The sequence below is a fragment of the Anser anser genome (assembly GCF_964211835.1).
Source record: "Anser anser genome assembly, chromosome: 7".
Lineage (NCBI taxonomy): Eukaryota > Metazoa > Chordata > Aves > Anseriformes > Anatidae > Anser > Anser anser.
Genome location: NC_139727.1, coordinates 38,427,243 through 38,442,175, shown reverse-complemented (window position 1 = coordinate 38,442,175; position 14,933 = coordinate 38,427,243). Strand labels below are relative to the sequence as shown.

The window sequence follows — 14,933 nt, the reverse complement described above, 5'->3', positions numbered from 1 at the left end:
CAGCTTAAATACGGTTTGCAATGTCCTCAGGGGAATGCCAAAAAGCATGTTTGTGTATTCGAATTTCTTGCTTTACATCTAGCTCTGCATGAGAGAGATTTTTGGTTTTGTTATGAGAAAACAGTGGCTGTAAATCCCACAGATACAGGAGAACATTTGGAAGAGGAGGCTGAGCTCCACAATTTAATGAGTGCCGAGGGCCCAGAAGACTGAACACTAGAGGTGAAACAGGCAAGTTACAGCACTTAGCTGATGTCCAGTATTCATATTTTCACTTTATTGGTGAAAAAAGCATTCCTTTGGCGTTATCTGAGTCACCCATCTCTGAGCTGGAAGACAGAAAAATATCAGGCTTTCCGCTTAGCTTTTTCTTCTTGCCTTCTAACAAATTGACCAAGCTCCAAATAAACAAACAAAAAATCAGAAAATTGAAGAAGGAAATACATTTAAAACAATAAGCCAAGAGCCAGAAAATCAATATGTAGAAATTATTCACATCTGCCTGTGATACCTTCCAGTCTTCCAGGAGTCCTTTACAATAGTGAAAGACATAAACAACAGCATATTCCATTTAACAATTAAAAGAAAGAGAAAGCTATGCTTATTGTAGCTACCTCGTTTTTAACAGTAGTTTCTGTTCCACGCTCTGGCAGTGCCAGAGCAATTTCTTCATGATTATTTAGTACTGACACCCATAAATTTAACAAAGAGCATTTTAGCAGTTACATTACACGAGCTGACACTTGTCACGTCCATGCTGTGCAGCCCTTGCCATGACTACAGACTGGAAAGTGAACCTTAATGTTCAATACTTTGCAGAATCATCAACATTAGAAATAAGAAGCTAAAAAGTACTTGAGGAAAAAAAAAATCCCAAAAGCAAGCTGCTCCAGCAACAGTGATGGGAACTTTCTGCTGGAGCCCAGGAAGGCGCACACACTGAAACAACCCTGAGTCCTCTTTGAAACATGTGATATATATCCTGTAGCAATCTAATACAGGATGATTGTGGCTGGCATTAAAGCACGGACTAAGGTATTAAGCAGGAATAAAGCACCAAAGTATTTAATACCACTGTTGTTACTTAGAGCCCACTTGAGGATGCAGTGAGGAGTCATTAGATTAGTGCAGAAATCATTAATTTTATTTTGGCAGTAACTAAAGCCCGGTAACATGGAAACTGCATCAAACAGATGGTTGAAAAGAATCTCTAGGTAACGCCCACGTAGTCTGCACCAGGCATACACACTTGTATAAAAACACAGGTCAGGAACAGCTGCAAAAATTAATCAAACTCCTCCTGGTTTATCACTGATATAATTTTGAAGTGCATTAGGAATGTATCAAAAATATATTAATTCAGTGATTTGTTTACGATTCTTTTCCTTAAAAATGTGTTTCGTATGAGTTTTGGACTATTTCTTCCTTTGCAGTTATTTTCAACCTACCACTTTAAATCGCAAACCTAAATTAAAGAAAAATAAGAGCTCGGAAGAAAACAAATCCTCCAGATTTACTAGGGAGGAGAGACTTCAGTCTTCTGAAGCTTGTTTTCCCTCTCTCAACCCATCTCTGGGGTGTGCAGGCACTGCAGCCTGCCCACAGCCCCCACCCTGGCGCTGCCCCCCACGATCGCGTGCCATGCCGCAGCCCCACGATGCTCACGCTCACATTTTACTATCCACTTCTCCTCTGGACAGTCCTGTACATCCTTGGTCCTTCCCCATACTGAAACCCCTTCCCTCACTTATTCTCTCTTTGGATCTTCTCCTGTCATTCATTCCTCATTTTGTTGCATCCTCTTTGTGCTCAGTTGTCATTCTGACAGGCTTACAGCTTCCCTAGCCAATTTTATATAAATCCTCTAGATGAACGAGCTTCTTTTATTCCTTCTGACTTCAGCCAGGCCTGTCTTTAAAGTGTCAGCTTTGTTTTTCCGAGGCACGGGGACCCATGCCATTCCCCAGGCCATGGAGTGCCCAGCTCAGATGGGCACACTTGGTGTGCAGGCAAGAAGAGCCCCCGGTCCCTGGGCACATGCTGTGGGTACGGCTCATTTTCTGTGCTGGTAGAAAGCCAAGTTCCAGATTCGCTACTTGAGTAATTCCCAGTGTCAGCTCACAACTCCAGCACACAGCAGCAGATTTTGCTGGGGCACAGACAGACCATTTTTCTCTTGCCAGACCATTTTATTTTTTTTCAGCCATTGAGGCAAATCCCAAACCTAGAGGTAATTACAAAGGAAAATCCTATACAAGCCTCCTTGAGGAACCTCTTCTACTACGCACAGTTTTGTGTGCCATAACGTAAGAAGGACATAAAACAAAACAAGGACTACAAAAGATGGCGAAGGGCCTAGAGGGCAAGACATATGAAGGAGGAGCAGTTGAGGTCCCCTGGCTTGTCCAGCCCAGAGCAGAGCAGGCCGAGGGGAGGCCTCATGGCGGCCTGCAGCTCCCTCACGAGGGGAGCGGAGGGGCAGGCGCTGAGCTCTGCTCTCTGGGGACAGCGACAGGACCCGAGGGAACGGCATGGAGCTGGGACAGGGGAGGGTCAGGCTGGGGGTTAGGGAAAGGTTCTGCACCCAGAGGTGGTCGGGCACTGGGACAGGCTCCCCAGGGCAGCAGTCAGAGCCCTGAGCCTGCTGAAGTTCAAGAAGCGTTTGGACAATGCTCTCAGACGTAGGGTCTGTTTTTTGGGTGGTCCTGTGTGGAGCCAGGAGTTGGACTTGATGATCCTTGGGGGTCCCTTCCAACTAGGGATATTCTATGACTCTATTATTCTAATTTCTGGCATGAATATTTACAGCCTCAGATGTATACTAGTAAGCACCAGAAGCACCATCTTAAATAACAGGAAAGAAAGCTAAATGGATTGACTGGACTTTCAATATGCTCCCATTTCAGATTTCTCTTCCAGCTTTGACTTTTTCAGGCTGTGGCAAAGCGTTGACCCCTTGCTCCATTCTGCAATGCTGCACCCCCGGTGCTGCCTGTCCATGTCCCCCATGTGCAGCGTGCAGAAGTTTCTGAAGGCTGTAACCAAAATGTTTTTTTTCAACTAGAGGTCTAGCAACAGTAAAAACAGTGTGGCTGCAACAAAGTCCCAGAGAAGGTGCTGAATTTGTTAGTCTTCCAAATTATGTTAATCTCCAATGGCAGTCTGAAGTCAGCCACAGTACAACAAGCAAATGTGCCAAAGCTTAAAGAACAAAGATTATTTCTAAGTGCAGTACAGTTCTCAGAGATGTGCTGTCCCACACCTTTCCCTTTCTCTTCAAAGCTTCTCACCCCCAAACTGAGTAACCATGTGCTTAGGTTACTCTGGGGAGCAGAGTGGTGTGAGATGTGGGACAGGGAATCTCAACACACCCAACCACTCCCAAACAGGACATCACTGGGAAGAAAGGGGATTTGTAACGGGTAAGGAAAACTCAGCCTCACCCTCAGTTCTACAAAAAGGAATAGAATATTAAATTCTAGCCACAGTGCACAGGTTTTGCCTGACACCCAAACTTTTATAACACTTCTTAAGTTCATATTATTCTGACTACCTGAGAAAACAATTAGGCAATATTTAAGCTTATCCAACACATTCTGTCTTCTCTTGCCCCTTGCTCTGTCTGCATTCCTGCAGGAACCTCTATCAATCTGATTTTTTTCTTAGTCTAAGCTTGTTTTACAGGTCATCAATTTAATTTCTCAGTGCTTTACGTTCTCTACTATTCTCAATTAGAATAACATTATATCCATCAATCCTTATCTCTGAATCTTCAGCTTTTCAGTTAGCCTCCCAGCAGTCTTGAGCAGAGCTTTTCAACACCTTATCAACTGCAACCATGTTGATTAAATTATACCACCCATTTGCTAATATTTACTGAGCCATTACTAAATATGTCCAATTTTGTTTGCTAATGCAAGTTTGTGTCTCTCTCTGATGTGAAACCAAAAACAGGCAATTCTGCCTATCTCCTGTTTCATGAAAGCCTACAAGTAAAACAAAATGTCATACTTTTAATAAAACTATAAAACTTCCAATTTTAGGCAAGGAAGACCCCCTCTCATATCATTTATCAGCTACTATTATGAGAATTTCTCTTATCCCCTGTTTCTTATTAAGGAACTATTATTTTACCATTAATGAAATACAGCTAAAGAGGAGAGGTCTAATTACAAAACCACTGCAGTGGAGGTATCACTGTCCTCAAGTTGTAGAGGTTATTCCATTTGTTCCTTTTGTATTAGCAGGGTTTCATCCACTCCCCCATTTTTCAGACATTTTCACTGTTCTTTACTTTTCTGAAACCACATCCCTGGCATTGTCCTTTCAGCCAAATAATTTTCCATTAAGCAGAAACACTACTTTGCCCAAATGATTCAGAAATGCACCGCTGCAGGACTAACATGAACGTGAAAGATTAACCTCTTTACATTTGGGACAATGCTGTCTTCTCTGCAAAATGTGGAGATAACACCTACCTTACAGCTGTCATTAACTATCCATTCAGTAATGGGACAAGGTCCTCCATCTGCAGCTGAGTACAGGACCTCCAGAAGTCTAGCTTCCCAGGAAGCACTTTGTGATCTCACATACTCAACAATATCCAAGTGGCCAGCACAACTAGCTAACATCAGACTGAAACTTCAGAAATACAGAAGGAAAATAAATTAACTTGCTGCAAGACCAAGACATCATTATCACTGCTGAAAAAAATTATAAGTGTATTCATTGCCATGTAAATTTCTGACAATAAGAGTAAAAATGCACCAGTGGTAGCCAAACTCTAGTATGTGAGAGACTTGAAAATGCTTGACCTTGAAAAGACAAGGAATAATATTGTAAATATATTTTAAAAGCCTGACACACTGCTAAGAGCTTTCTGAAACCTCTCTAAGGGTCACCTCACTTCAAAGGACAGAAAGAGGAGGAACAAGGCAAGCACCGAGTAATCCACATTCAGATCTCAACTCTACTACTGCCTTAACTATCCATCAGTTCAGAAAGGGAATGTCATTACAATATCCAAAATTTACACCAAACACCATCTTTCTTCCTACTGAATTCTCAGTTCCCAATCTGGTGCTGGACACTATTGAAGCCTAAATGACGTGGAGTTAGGCCTCCGTCCCAAAAAAGAGGAACAGTGGCTCTGAAAACAGGTTTCTTTCTCCTTGGGTAAACTCTTAAAACACCCTTTTCATACTTAAATAGCAAACATATTTAAGATGCTTTTGTTCTTCAGAGGCTTGTTACCGCATTTCTGTACAGTCTATTGCTGGAGGTTAGTGGCACTAAAATAAAACCAGCAGATGGGATTCTGTGATAGTTCTTCAAATTCTTCAATACAGTCAAGCATGTGTGCCTGGAACAGCTTTCACCAGCTGCTTAATGTCTCCATCAGCTCTCCAGTCAAGCATTATCTCCAGCACAAATGGTAAGATCTTAAACTCCTCACCGTTTCTTCAGTGAATGTCTAGAACTGCCTTCACCATAGGATCATAGGATTGTTAAAACTAGCAGGGACCTGAGGACGTCTCCACCCCAGCTCCTGCTCAAAGCAGGGTCAGCCCTAAAGCCAGACCAGGTTCCTCAGGGATTTATCTAGTTTGCCCTGAAAACTTCTAAGGATGATGATGGGCCACAACCTCTCTGGGTTACCTGTTACACAGCTTGACCATTTTCATGATGAAGAGCTTTTCCCCACATCCAGCCAGAAACGTCTCTTTCAGTTCGTGTCTGTTAGGTCATCTGAGGAATTTAAGCATCTAAAGGATTAGACAGATTGAAGGTGTCAGTGAAATTTAAAACATTAGACTAACAAGAGTTTATCTTGCATTTTCATAATTATCCTTTCTCTCTTTTTTACTGACTAGTGTCCTTCAGACATTCTCAGCATCATTAACTCTACCGGCCACATCAGTGCTTCTTGGATCACCCGCTTCTCAATTCAGTTTAAAATCATTCTGGTTCTCAAAATCTTAACCCAACCGAAAACAGAAATTGAAAATAGGCAAAATAATTTTTGATCAGACTAATAGAAATAAAAATACAATGCCAGAACCATATAATATTTTAATGCTGCAGCTAAAGAAATATCGGTGGTTTTTATTTGTTTATTTTCTTAAAAGATTAAAATATCACGTTTGTGTTAATTTTCAGCTAGTGTCCTCTGCTACTATGACTCTTCTCCAGTCCGTCAGTGTGATTCCACTGTGATACTATATGTTTATGTATAGCTTAAATATATATACACATATATCTCAAAAATGAAGAATTCAGGACTTAAAGAGATCTTCCAGGTCATCAAGTCCAACCTCCTGCTATTACAGACAACCATATTATTGTATGCCTTTCAAAAATCTAGCGCACAGTCCTCAGTGCAATTACATTTTTTCCCCTGCTAGCTAGTTATTCCAAAAATCTCACTATGCTGATGTAGAAAACCTTCTTATTTTCCTGAGACAGATATCTTTGTTTGGTTCTGTATACTACAGTCAGACCCAAATCTGATTGGTGCTTAATTATCTGCAGTTATCTCTCAGAGGTTACAATTAACAGAACTGTAGGACTCTCTCAACTAATGAGTCTTCAGTGCAGTGCTTGGACAAATAAAATTTCTGTGTCAATCACTTCCAAACCAAGTGCCAGTTACCAATAGTAGAACTTTTCTGTTTATTTTTCAAATGAGAAATAATTTACATTTATCACAGTGCTTTTCCCAGTACGAGGATATATTTATCCCACTAGTAAGGAGACCTACCACCATGGAAATGAACATGCAAAGTGTCAGCTACATTATGGTTAAATTCACATAAAAAAGCTTTGTTGTCTTGGGTATTGCAAAGTATAGTTTGATTTAAAATATAATATTATACTGGCTCAGCCTGTCACTGATACAATAATTCTACACTAGATCAATACATTTGCTAAATATGCAGTAAGGAATGTAAATAAAGCAAACTAAGCTGTACGCAGGATGCTGCTGTGATCACTGTTCATCCTCCTCAACCAGTCGCCATCCAGCTGACACTGCAGAGAACAGGTTTGTAGGAAGAGCTGCGCATGGGGTAGTGCTGAAAGCATGTCATGCCCCCCAGTGAAACAAGCTGGCTGAATGGGTGAATGCAATTCAGGATTCAGACAATTGGTCTAAAAAATTTATTTTAGCTAACAAATGTAGCAATACTGTTCTATAATACACCACATCGTTGAATGTGCAGCTGCACGTTAGCCAGAAAACCTTAAATGTTTCCTAAACTGAGAAAGTATCCAAACCCCATCTCCTTGGTCACAAATAAGTACTTTGACAGAGATGAGAAGAAAACAAAATGCTGTGTTTTTTTTTGTTTTTCTTTTTGATTTTAAGCAAAGACATTAAATCATAACATTCATTTCCTGAATGCAGAAGATAGCTTAAACATACCGTCCTGGCGTTTGAAAGGTAGTGTTTATGAGATGGTGACCCCATCAGTTTCTGAAGCATTTTAAGGAGTCCAAGAATGATGGGTAGGCCATCAAAGAAACCATGCAACACCATTGCTTCCTGTTCAATTTTTCAAAATATCACACTGAGCAGCACAGCTACTTGTCAGGCTTAAAAAACTGCCTAGTAAAACCAGCACTGTTTAGCAAAATCCTGGGCAAATCAGCAGCATGTGGTTTACAGACATGCACATGGGCCAAGGGAAAAAACCTACAGAAGATGGGTGGTTGTCCCACCAGGTAAGGATGTATGACATCTGTGCAAGAACATGTGCATGAGCTACTTACTGAAGAGTGCCAAGCTACAGGAAGTAGAACTAATTTCTACGGATGACCAGAGCTCAGGGAAGAAAAAGCCAAAACGGTTAAAAATCATCACAAGGAATACAGGTTTTAAAAATAAGATAGCTGGAGGCTAACAAGAAGTTTATCAGCCTCCCCTGTAATCATCAGTTCTGTGATTGCCAACCATTAGGGCTGAACAGGTGTCAAACAATGCAGCAATCAGCACACAAGTATTTTTATGGATTTACAGAGTAAGTAAGAAGCAACTGCAGACGCCCCCAAAAAGTTTTTATGCTGAGGATCTGTAAATAAATCCATAGGACTTTACATAGAGGATGGTGATGGCATTTAGTAATAACCTACAGGTTGACTTAATTACCCACCTACAGAAATCTAGACCTAAAATGACATTTTTTGGGTGGTACCATACAGTCTACAGAAATTAAATTCTGTAAATGAAGAGCAATGGCTAATGCAGATTAATTTAATTTGGGGCCACCTGCCCTTCTTTGGTAGTATGCTCTTGAAATAGTGGTTCTGCACAGCCAGCCCACCAAACTCACCTGACAAACACCGTAACTGCACTTTTCTAATCCTTCAATAAAAGGTTCTTGTAAAGTGAGCTACAACCAAACAGAAACTGGCATTTGACTACATATTGGATATCAGTGAAGACAGCATAATGCTATTCCCAGGATGCTAGAGACAATGAGCAGGACACATGGCACAGTGTACAGTGATGTGCAGGGACTCCTCGCTTTTGCATATGGAGAAATAAGCTTTCTTCAAGCTACTCCCTCACAAAATGTATACACTGAGTGGAGAGGTCTGACACAGAAGGGGGTGTCAAAGATCTCAGGACTCCTCGTGTTTTGCAGAAGCCTCCAAGAGTGCAGCTGGGGACAAACATATTTTAAAATAAAGATATTATTTGGTTGCTTTTTTTCAAGAATAAAAATGTAGAATGATAAAGGGGGAAAATTGTTAATAAAAATGAATTCGAAAGTAAAAATATTATTATGAGTGTAATATTTAATATTGAAATCACTACATTAAACATTATATAGTCCATATTTTCCCATTTCACCTAGATCTGTTTTTGACATATGGGGACATAATAATGGAAATTAAATCCCATTGGATAACAGAACACAGTAGTACCTATTGTGTGCTTTCTGAGAAGCAACCACTAAGGAGTGAAACCCAATTTATCTTGAATGTCTACCTTCACATGCATATGAAAAAAAAAAAATAATAATAATAATAAATAAAAATCAAGCAAATATTGGCAGGTAAAACCTATTGTATGGTGATTTAAAATATTCTAACCACCCATACATTCATTTTTGTCAATGGTGTGTGAGAAAATGGTTACAGAGTAAGTTTTAGATAAACGTGCAAATAACAGCTAAGCCTGATAGAATATACAGTCTCTCAGGATACACTGATAAATGAATGTTGAAAGAGTACAATAGCATGTCATTTATAGTATAGCACTATCATGGCAATTATAAAGTAAATAACATATACAGAACATATTATATAATTAATAAACCATTTAAATATCATTGTAATGTTAATTATAAAGACTTCTAAGTCTGTTATTTTGGACCAGAACATTTCCTTATCCTCACTGAAGAGAGTTACAAACTGCCTCTACATAGTTCAGAACACTTACGGCCAATGGAGCTTTTCTCTGTTCTTTATTGGTTGTCCTATAGAAAGTATAGAATAAAGTATTTTCAAAAAAAAATGTTTGGACAAATTCATTTTAATAGCGTAGTATGAGCCTACCACTGGTAGGCATCCAGTCTTCATATTTCACAATACTGTCTTCTGAGATTTTAAAGCTTCCAGCTTGCTTACACAAACAACAGAACCTGTATTACAATTTTCGGTTAGCTGTCTTTCATATCATAAAGCATTCAAATTTGTGGTGAGGACTCATACCACTAATATGAGAAAATACTTCACTTACAGCCATCCACAGAGACTTGGAAATGGCTTCAGCATCTCTTAAAAATACCCTTTGAAAATACAAAATATGATTAAATAAAATGTATATATCTGTTACATTGATTTATTAATTATTTGTAACTCGTTTTATTGAAATGAAAACAGACCTTAAAGTTGGATTTTTCATTTTCTAGTTCTTTGTGTTTATTAGCTAGGTAACCCAAAGCAAGTATTTTCTAGGTAGATACACAACATTGGCAGAGGCCCAGAGTCACCCGGAGAGGCTCCCAACTCTGGTGAAGTGGGGAAATACAAACAATAAAAGCTGGAAGAAACAAGCTGCAAAACCTATTACGAAGAACATACCTACAGGCAAGGGCAAAACAAAAGATAAGAATACAACAACTGAGCACAGACGTAGTGCTTAGTGCTAAAATTACTTGTAAGGGGGAGGAAAAGAAGAGGACAAGACAAAAGAGAGAGGAAAAAAGTGTGAAAGACCAGGAAGAAAAGAAGAATAGAAGACTCAAATTTTTGTCCAGTTGAACTGAAGCCTTATATTTGACTGTGTTATACTTCTCCAGAAAATGTGTCATGGAGATAAACCATTTTTTTTAGCTGCAAGCTGATCTAAGAGCAAGATAAAGCAAAAATAGCCTAATAAGGCAAAATAGTTCAATAATTATTCTTGTTTCTCTCTCTCTCTCTTTTTATTTTTATTTTTTATTAAGGGGTATGCATATTATGCTTTTCAGCTTTACTTATATTCTGACTTCAGACACTAACCCTCCTGAGCTTTTGCAAGGCCATCTGAACTTTGTGCTTAAGCCATCCTCTTAGGACTCCAGGTGAGTGCCCCCTCTCAGTGCCTCTGCTGCCAGCCAGCATTCAGAAGGAGGCAGCGGGACAAGATTCCAACCCAACAAGAAGCCATAAATTAAACTAACAGCTTGTGGAAAATAAATACAATGAGATGAAGACCTACAAAGAAGAGGAAAAAATAGAGAGAGGGCTCAGGATGAAAAAGGCTCATTTAGACTGAATGGGACAAAAACAATAGATTTGAAGGTGAAGACAGGGTCAGAGATATGACAGGTACAAAATGTTTATATCCCTTTTCCTCCTTGATTCATAATACATACCTGTATGAAAGGTAGCCAGTAGCGTACCAAGTTAGTAAATGAACAAGTTGAATCAAATTGTATTTTACAGTCTCTAATCACTGGCATAATCTAAATGGACAATGAGGTGTGATTATCACTGCTTATTTGTACTTACTATTGTAATTTTCTTATTTATACTAATGCATCTGCACTTAAAAATAGCCATCAAGCCAAATTTTTTCAGTGAAAGTTGCTGCTGGACTTCCTTGTAAAGGTCACTCAGGAAGCCGTGGAGTTCCCAGAGTCATCACAGAGGCAATTCATTTAAAAAGAAAAGCCATGGATAGATACAAACCTAGTGATTAGAGACATGAAGGCTATGATCAGAAATGAATAACAAAAAGTACACTGAGGTACTGAAGTCGAGCCCAGCAGAGGGCCACCAAATGGCCAGGGGCTGGAGCACCCAGCTTTCCAGGAGAGGCTGAGGGATTGTTAAAGCAATTACTAGTTGAAAACAATGAATCTGTGAGGGTGAAGGTCATGTGTTTGTATTTAAAAATAAAGTCTTCATGTATTATCTGAGCTGCTTATTTGCAAATGCAGAGGCAGTCATACTGCATGGTGATAACACCTTTATTTACAGAATTTAAGGCTGCGCTGAAAGCAGTGAATAAATGATGAGTCCACTGGTGAAGACATTCACTAATTAACAAGCAGCAGCTGTTTGTCTTTTTTTTTTTTAAGGGTACAATTGATTAAAATTGCATGCTTCATTTAAACAGAATTCTCTTGTACTTTACCAAAGAAGGAGAGAAAACTTCCTTCAGATAGACTAGTTGCTTTTCTGATTTATTGAACTTCTTTCCAGCTGAATACAAACTAGAAACCTATTCTGTTGCATTGAGTATAATATGCAGACACTGTTTTAAAAGTCGAAGTTTAAATATTTTGGGTGTTGATCAGAAATAAACTGCAGAAAAAAAAAAAAAAAAGAAAAAAGTACAACAAATTATTTCAGGCTTAAGTTATACTTCCTTTGCTATTTAGTGCATGTATGTATATGCACACTCAAACACATATATATGCTATATATACATCTATATAGCAGAAAATGACATGATAATATAAACACTTTCTGGATGTTGGACCAAGCAGAGGATTGCCATGAACCAGCACAGACTAATCTGCAATGCAACCAACCTACAGCAAAACTACTTAAAATACATTTCTGCTTTGTGCAGCAGTGAAATATAAAAGCTCGAATGTGATTAGAAAGTATCTAAGCAGAGGCTTCCTGGTGGGATCTCAGCTCTTCAATGTAGTAAGCAAAGGCACAGTAAGATGCATTGACTGGAGAGCAAAGCTAATGAAGTATACAGCAGAAACAAGGCATACGTTTTAACTGGAGTAATTAATCTCAGGAACAATTTACCAACTACTGTAGAGAAGTCTCCAGTTATTCCAGCTCAGCCGTGAGTGAGAATTTGTAAAGAAACTCCTGTTGCTTAGGTTATGCCAGAGGTTAGATGCTGCCTGTAATGATCTGTATGAGGGTTTTATGCAACTTGTACAATAATACTTTGTAAGTAAAAAATTATTTTAAGCCAGCTCTGGTTACTTGAAAAGCTCAAGGATTGTTACAAATGCATGAAGAAGATCTTCTTTGGAAGATCTGCTTCTTATCAAATGAACCTGTTAAAGCTTACTTTACTGCACCTAATTCTCTGAAATATTCCGCACAACTGTTCTTAAGGACTATCTATTTTAAACATCAAGTACATCTATGAAAGCATATGTTTACATTTTATGAAAACTCTCTTTCTTCAACTGTAGAAAAATATCTGCAATGCCAAGTTGGAGTTACAAGGAAAAAGGCTCTCAGTAAAAGACTGATTCCTAAAGTCATTTCAGGTGTCATCTAAAAATATGCAGAATAAGAACTTTGGAAAACTTGAAAATGGATTGCTTAGTTCCAAGTATTATTCAAGACTCAGTTCAAGTATTATTCTTATTCAAGACTCAGAATTTTCATTCAAAAAAAATCTATTTATTATTTCCATTGCTAATTATTTTAATATTAGTATCTGGATAGCAGAACATCTGCCAGTTGCAGGTTATTCTTCCTTTCTGTAGTTGATGTCTTCCCACTGAGCACCTCTTCAACGGCAGTTTTTAATAACTTCAGAAGTACAACATGTTCAAGGCAATGTTTTCATTGACCAGTGTCTTAGACATCTGAAAAGCAATATAATTCATATTCTCAATAAAAAAAAAAAATGCTTTCTAAGTAAGTCCCAGGAAAGGGCATGCATGTCTACTTTTTTCATTGACAGAAACATTTCTGGTATCATAATCATATTCTTCCTAAATCCAGAAAGCATGAGCTAGGCTCTAAGTACAGAGCTTCATTCTCACTTTGAACTACCGAAGTTTGGCTAAGACACAAATATTAAAAAAAAAAAAAAAAAAAAGTAAGAAGGAAATCAAGTAACATTTTATTCCTCATTTTTAAAATTATGTTATGGAGTCCTTTAGAGACTATTATAAATATAATTTAATCTACGTAATAATTTTAGTCCATATTAGTTAATCTGAGTATTAAAGTAAAATTATGTGATTTCCCTCATGTCTGCTCAGAAAACACATCGTGTTCTTTGAGCGTTCCTATTTATTTATTTATTTATTTATTTATTTATTTATTTATTTATTTAATCTGTCTAAGGAATCATTGAGTTAAGGACTTAATTAAAAATAAATTAATTTAAATTTAAATAAAGGATAAACTAAATTCTCTACTACTTACTTAGCAGGGAACACAGAGATAGCTGGACCATAAGCATGAGATCTTTTAGGACCGGTGACCTTAAATCAAAATCTGTAGGATATTCTTGGCTCACAGCCACCTTCAACATGACACAGAGCATATCCTCTAAAACAGAAAAGAAATTCTCATATGATCATTCAAATATTCCAAACATTTCAGCACATAGTAAGAGATCAGAAAGTTTTCTAAGGTGTTTTCAAAACATATGCATTATTCTTCAAAATCAAATGTCCTCAAGTTCTGCATCACTGCACCCACACTGATGCATCTGTCAAATCTAGGCACCGAGATATAATCTATATTGGAACATAATGATTTCTTTCATTAGAAGCTAAGTCATAAATTAAGACCAGAATACAAACAGTATAATCACTGTTGCTCCAGTTAGAGTAGGGTATTTTCAGTTTTGGTCATGTCCCTAGTAAAAGGTTTAATCTAAAGAAGCAGAAGCCATTCTTGCACTGGAGTAGCAGCAACTATGCTAGAACTGCTGTACTGATACAAATTTTAAAACCATCCCATGTAGGAAAAAAACTAATTTGTACATAACCTTAACTTTTCCTGTGTATTAGCTATTTTTGTGTGAAAAAAAATGGCAGATAGAGACGTGAAAAAAAATGGCAGGTAGAGACATGAAAAAACATTTGTGCCTATGAATACCTTTGTACATGTAGTTAAAGAAATATTTTAATATTATACGTCTTTGGAAATCACCAAAGAAGAACAATAAGTTTTAATTTACAGATCATCTACAAACATGAACAATAAAATACTTCCAAAATGTGTGAGTGAAGAGCAGGTTTGATTACAAAATCAAAGTGAAATATTAATCATACTTTTACCAAAATCTTAAGTCCAACAAACTATACCTGCTATTTTACAAAACTGCTTCTTTGAAAGATCTGTGTTTATTAGAAATTATTTTTAAATTTAGATATTTTTAAATGCTGGATTTAGTCAAAGAAGTATTTATGGACTACAAAGAAGCAAAGTGGACACATCATAAAAAATGCTGGTACTAATACAGTCTAATTCTGCCACCTAGTGACAAACTTCCCTACATAAATTTTCTAAAGCCATTACTATGTGTGTGGGAAGAAAACACCTTCATGCAGAGGAAATGGAGCAGAAAGTGCAGCCATACAACACCAAAAAGCTTTGGTTCAGAAGCAAGCAGTCTCCAGGAGGTTCCAGCCAGGAAAGCCAGGCTGCGTCGTGGTGCCACCATGCTCCCACCCAGGCCTCCGCTGGGCCAGCAAGAAGCTGCCCAGGTACAGGTA

The 14,933-nt window shown here is 38.1% G+C and overlaps 1 long non-coding RNA gene across 1 annotated transcript; it reads right to left on the bottom strand.

Annotated features, from left to right (window-relative positions):
- Positions 1 to 7,725: 7,725 nt before the first annotated feature.
- Positions 7,726 to 12,179, bottom strand: LOC310903012. The gene is made up of 4 exons (XR_014587228.1): positions 11,182 to 12,179; positions 10,866 to 10,955; positions 9,446 to 9,482; positions 7,726 to 8,663 (listed from the first exon to the last, which is right to left on the bottom strand). It is a non-coding gene; the product is annotated as an uncharacterized lncRNA (long non-coding RNA).
- Positions 12,180 to 14,933: the final 2,754 nt, after the last annotated feature.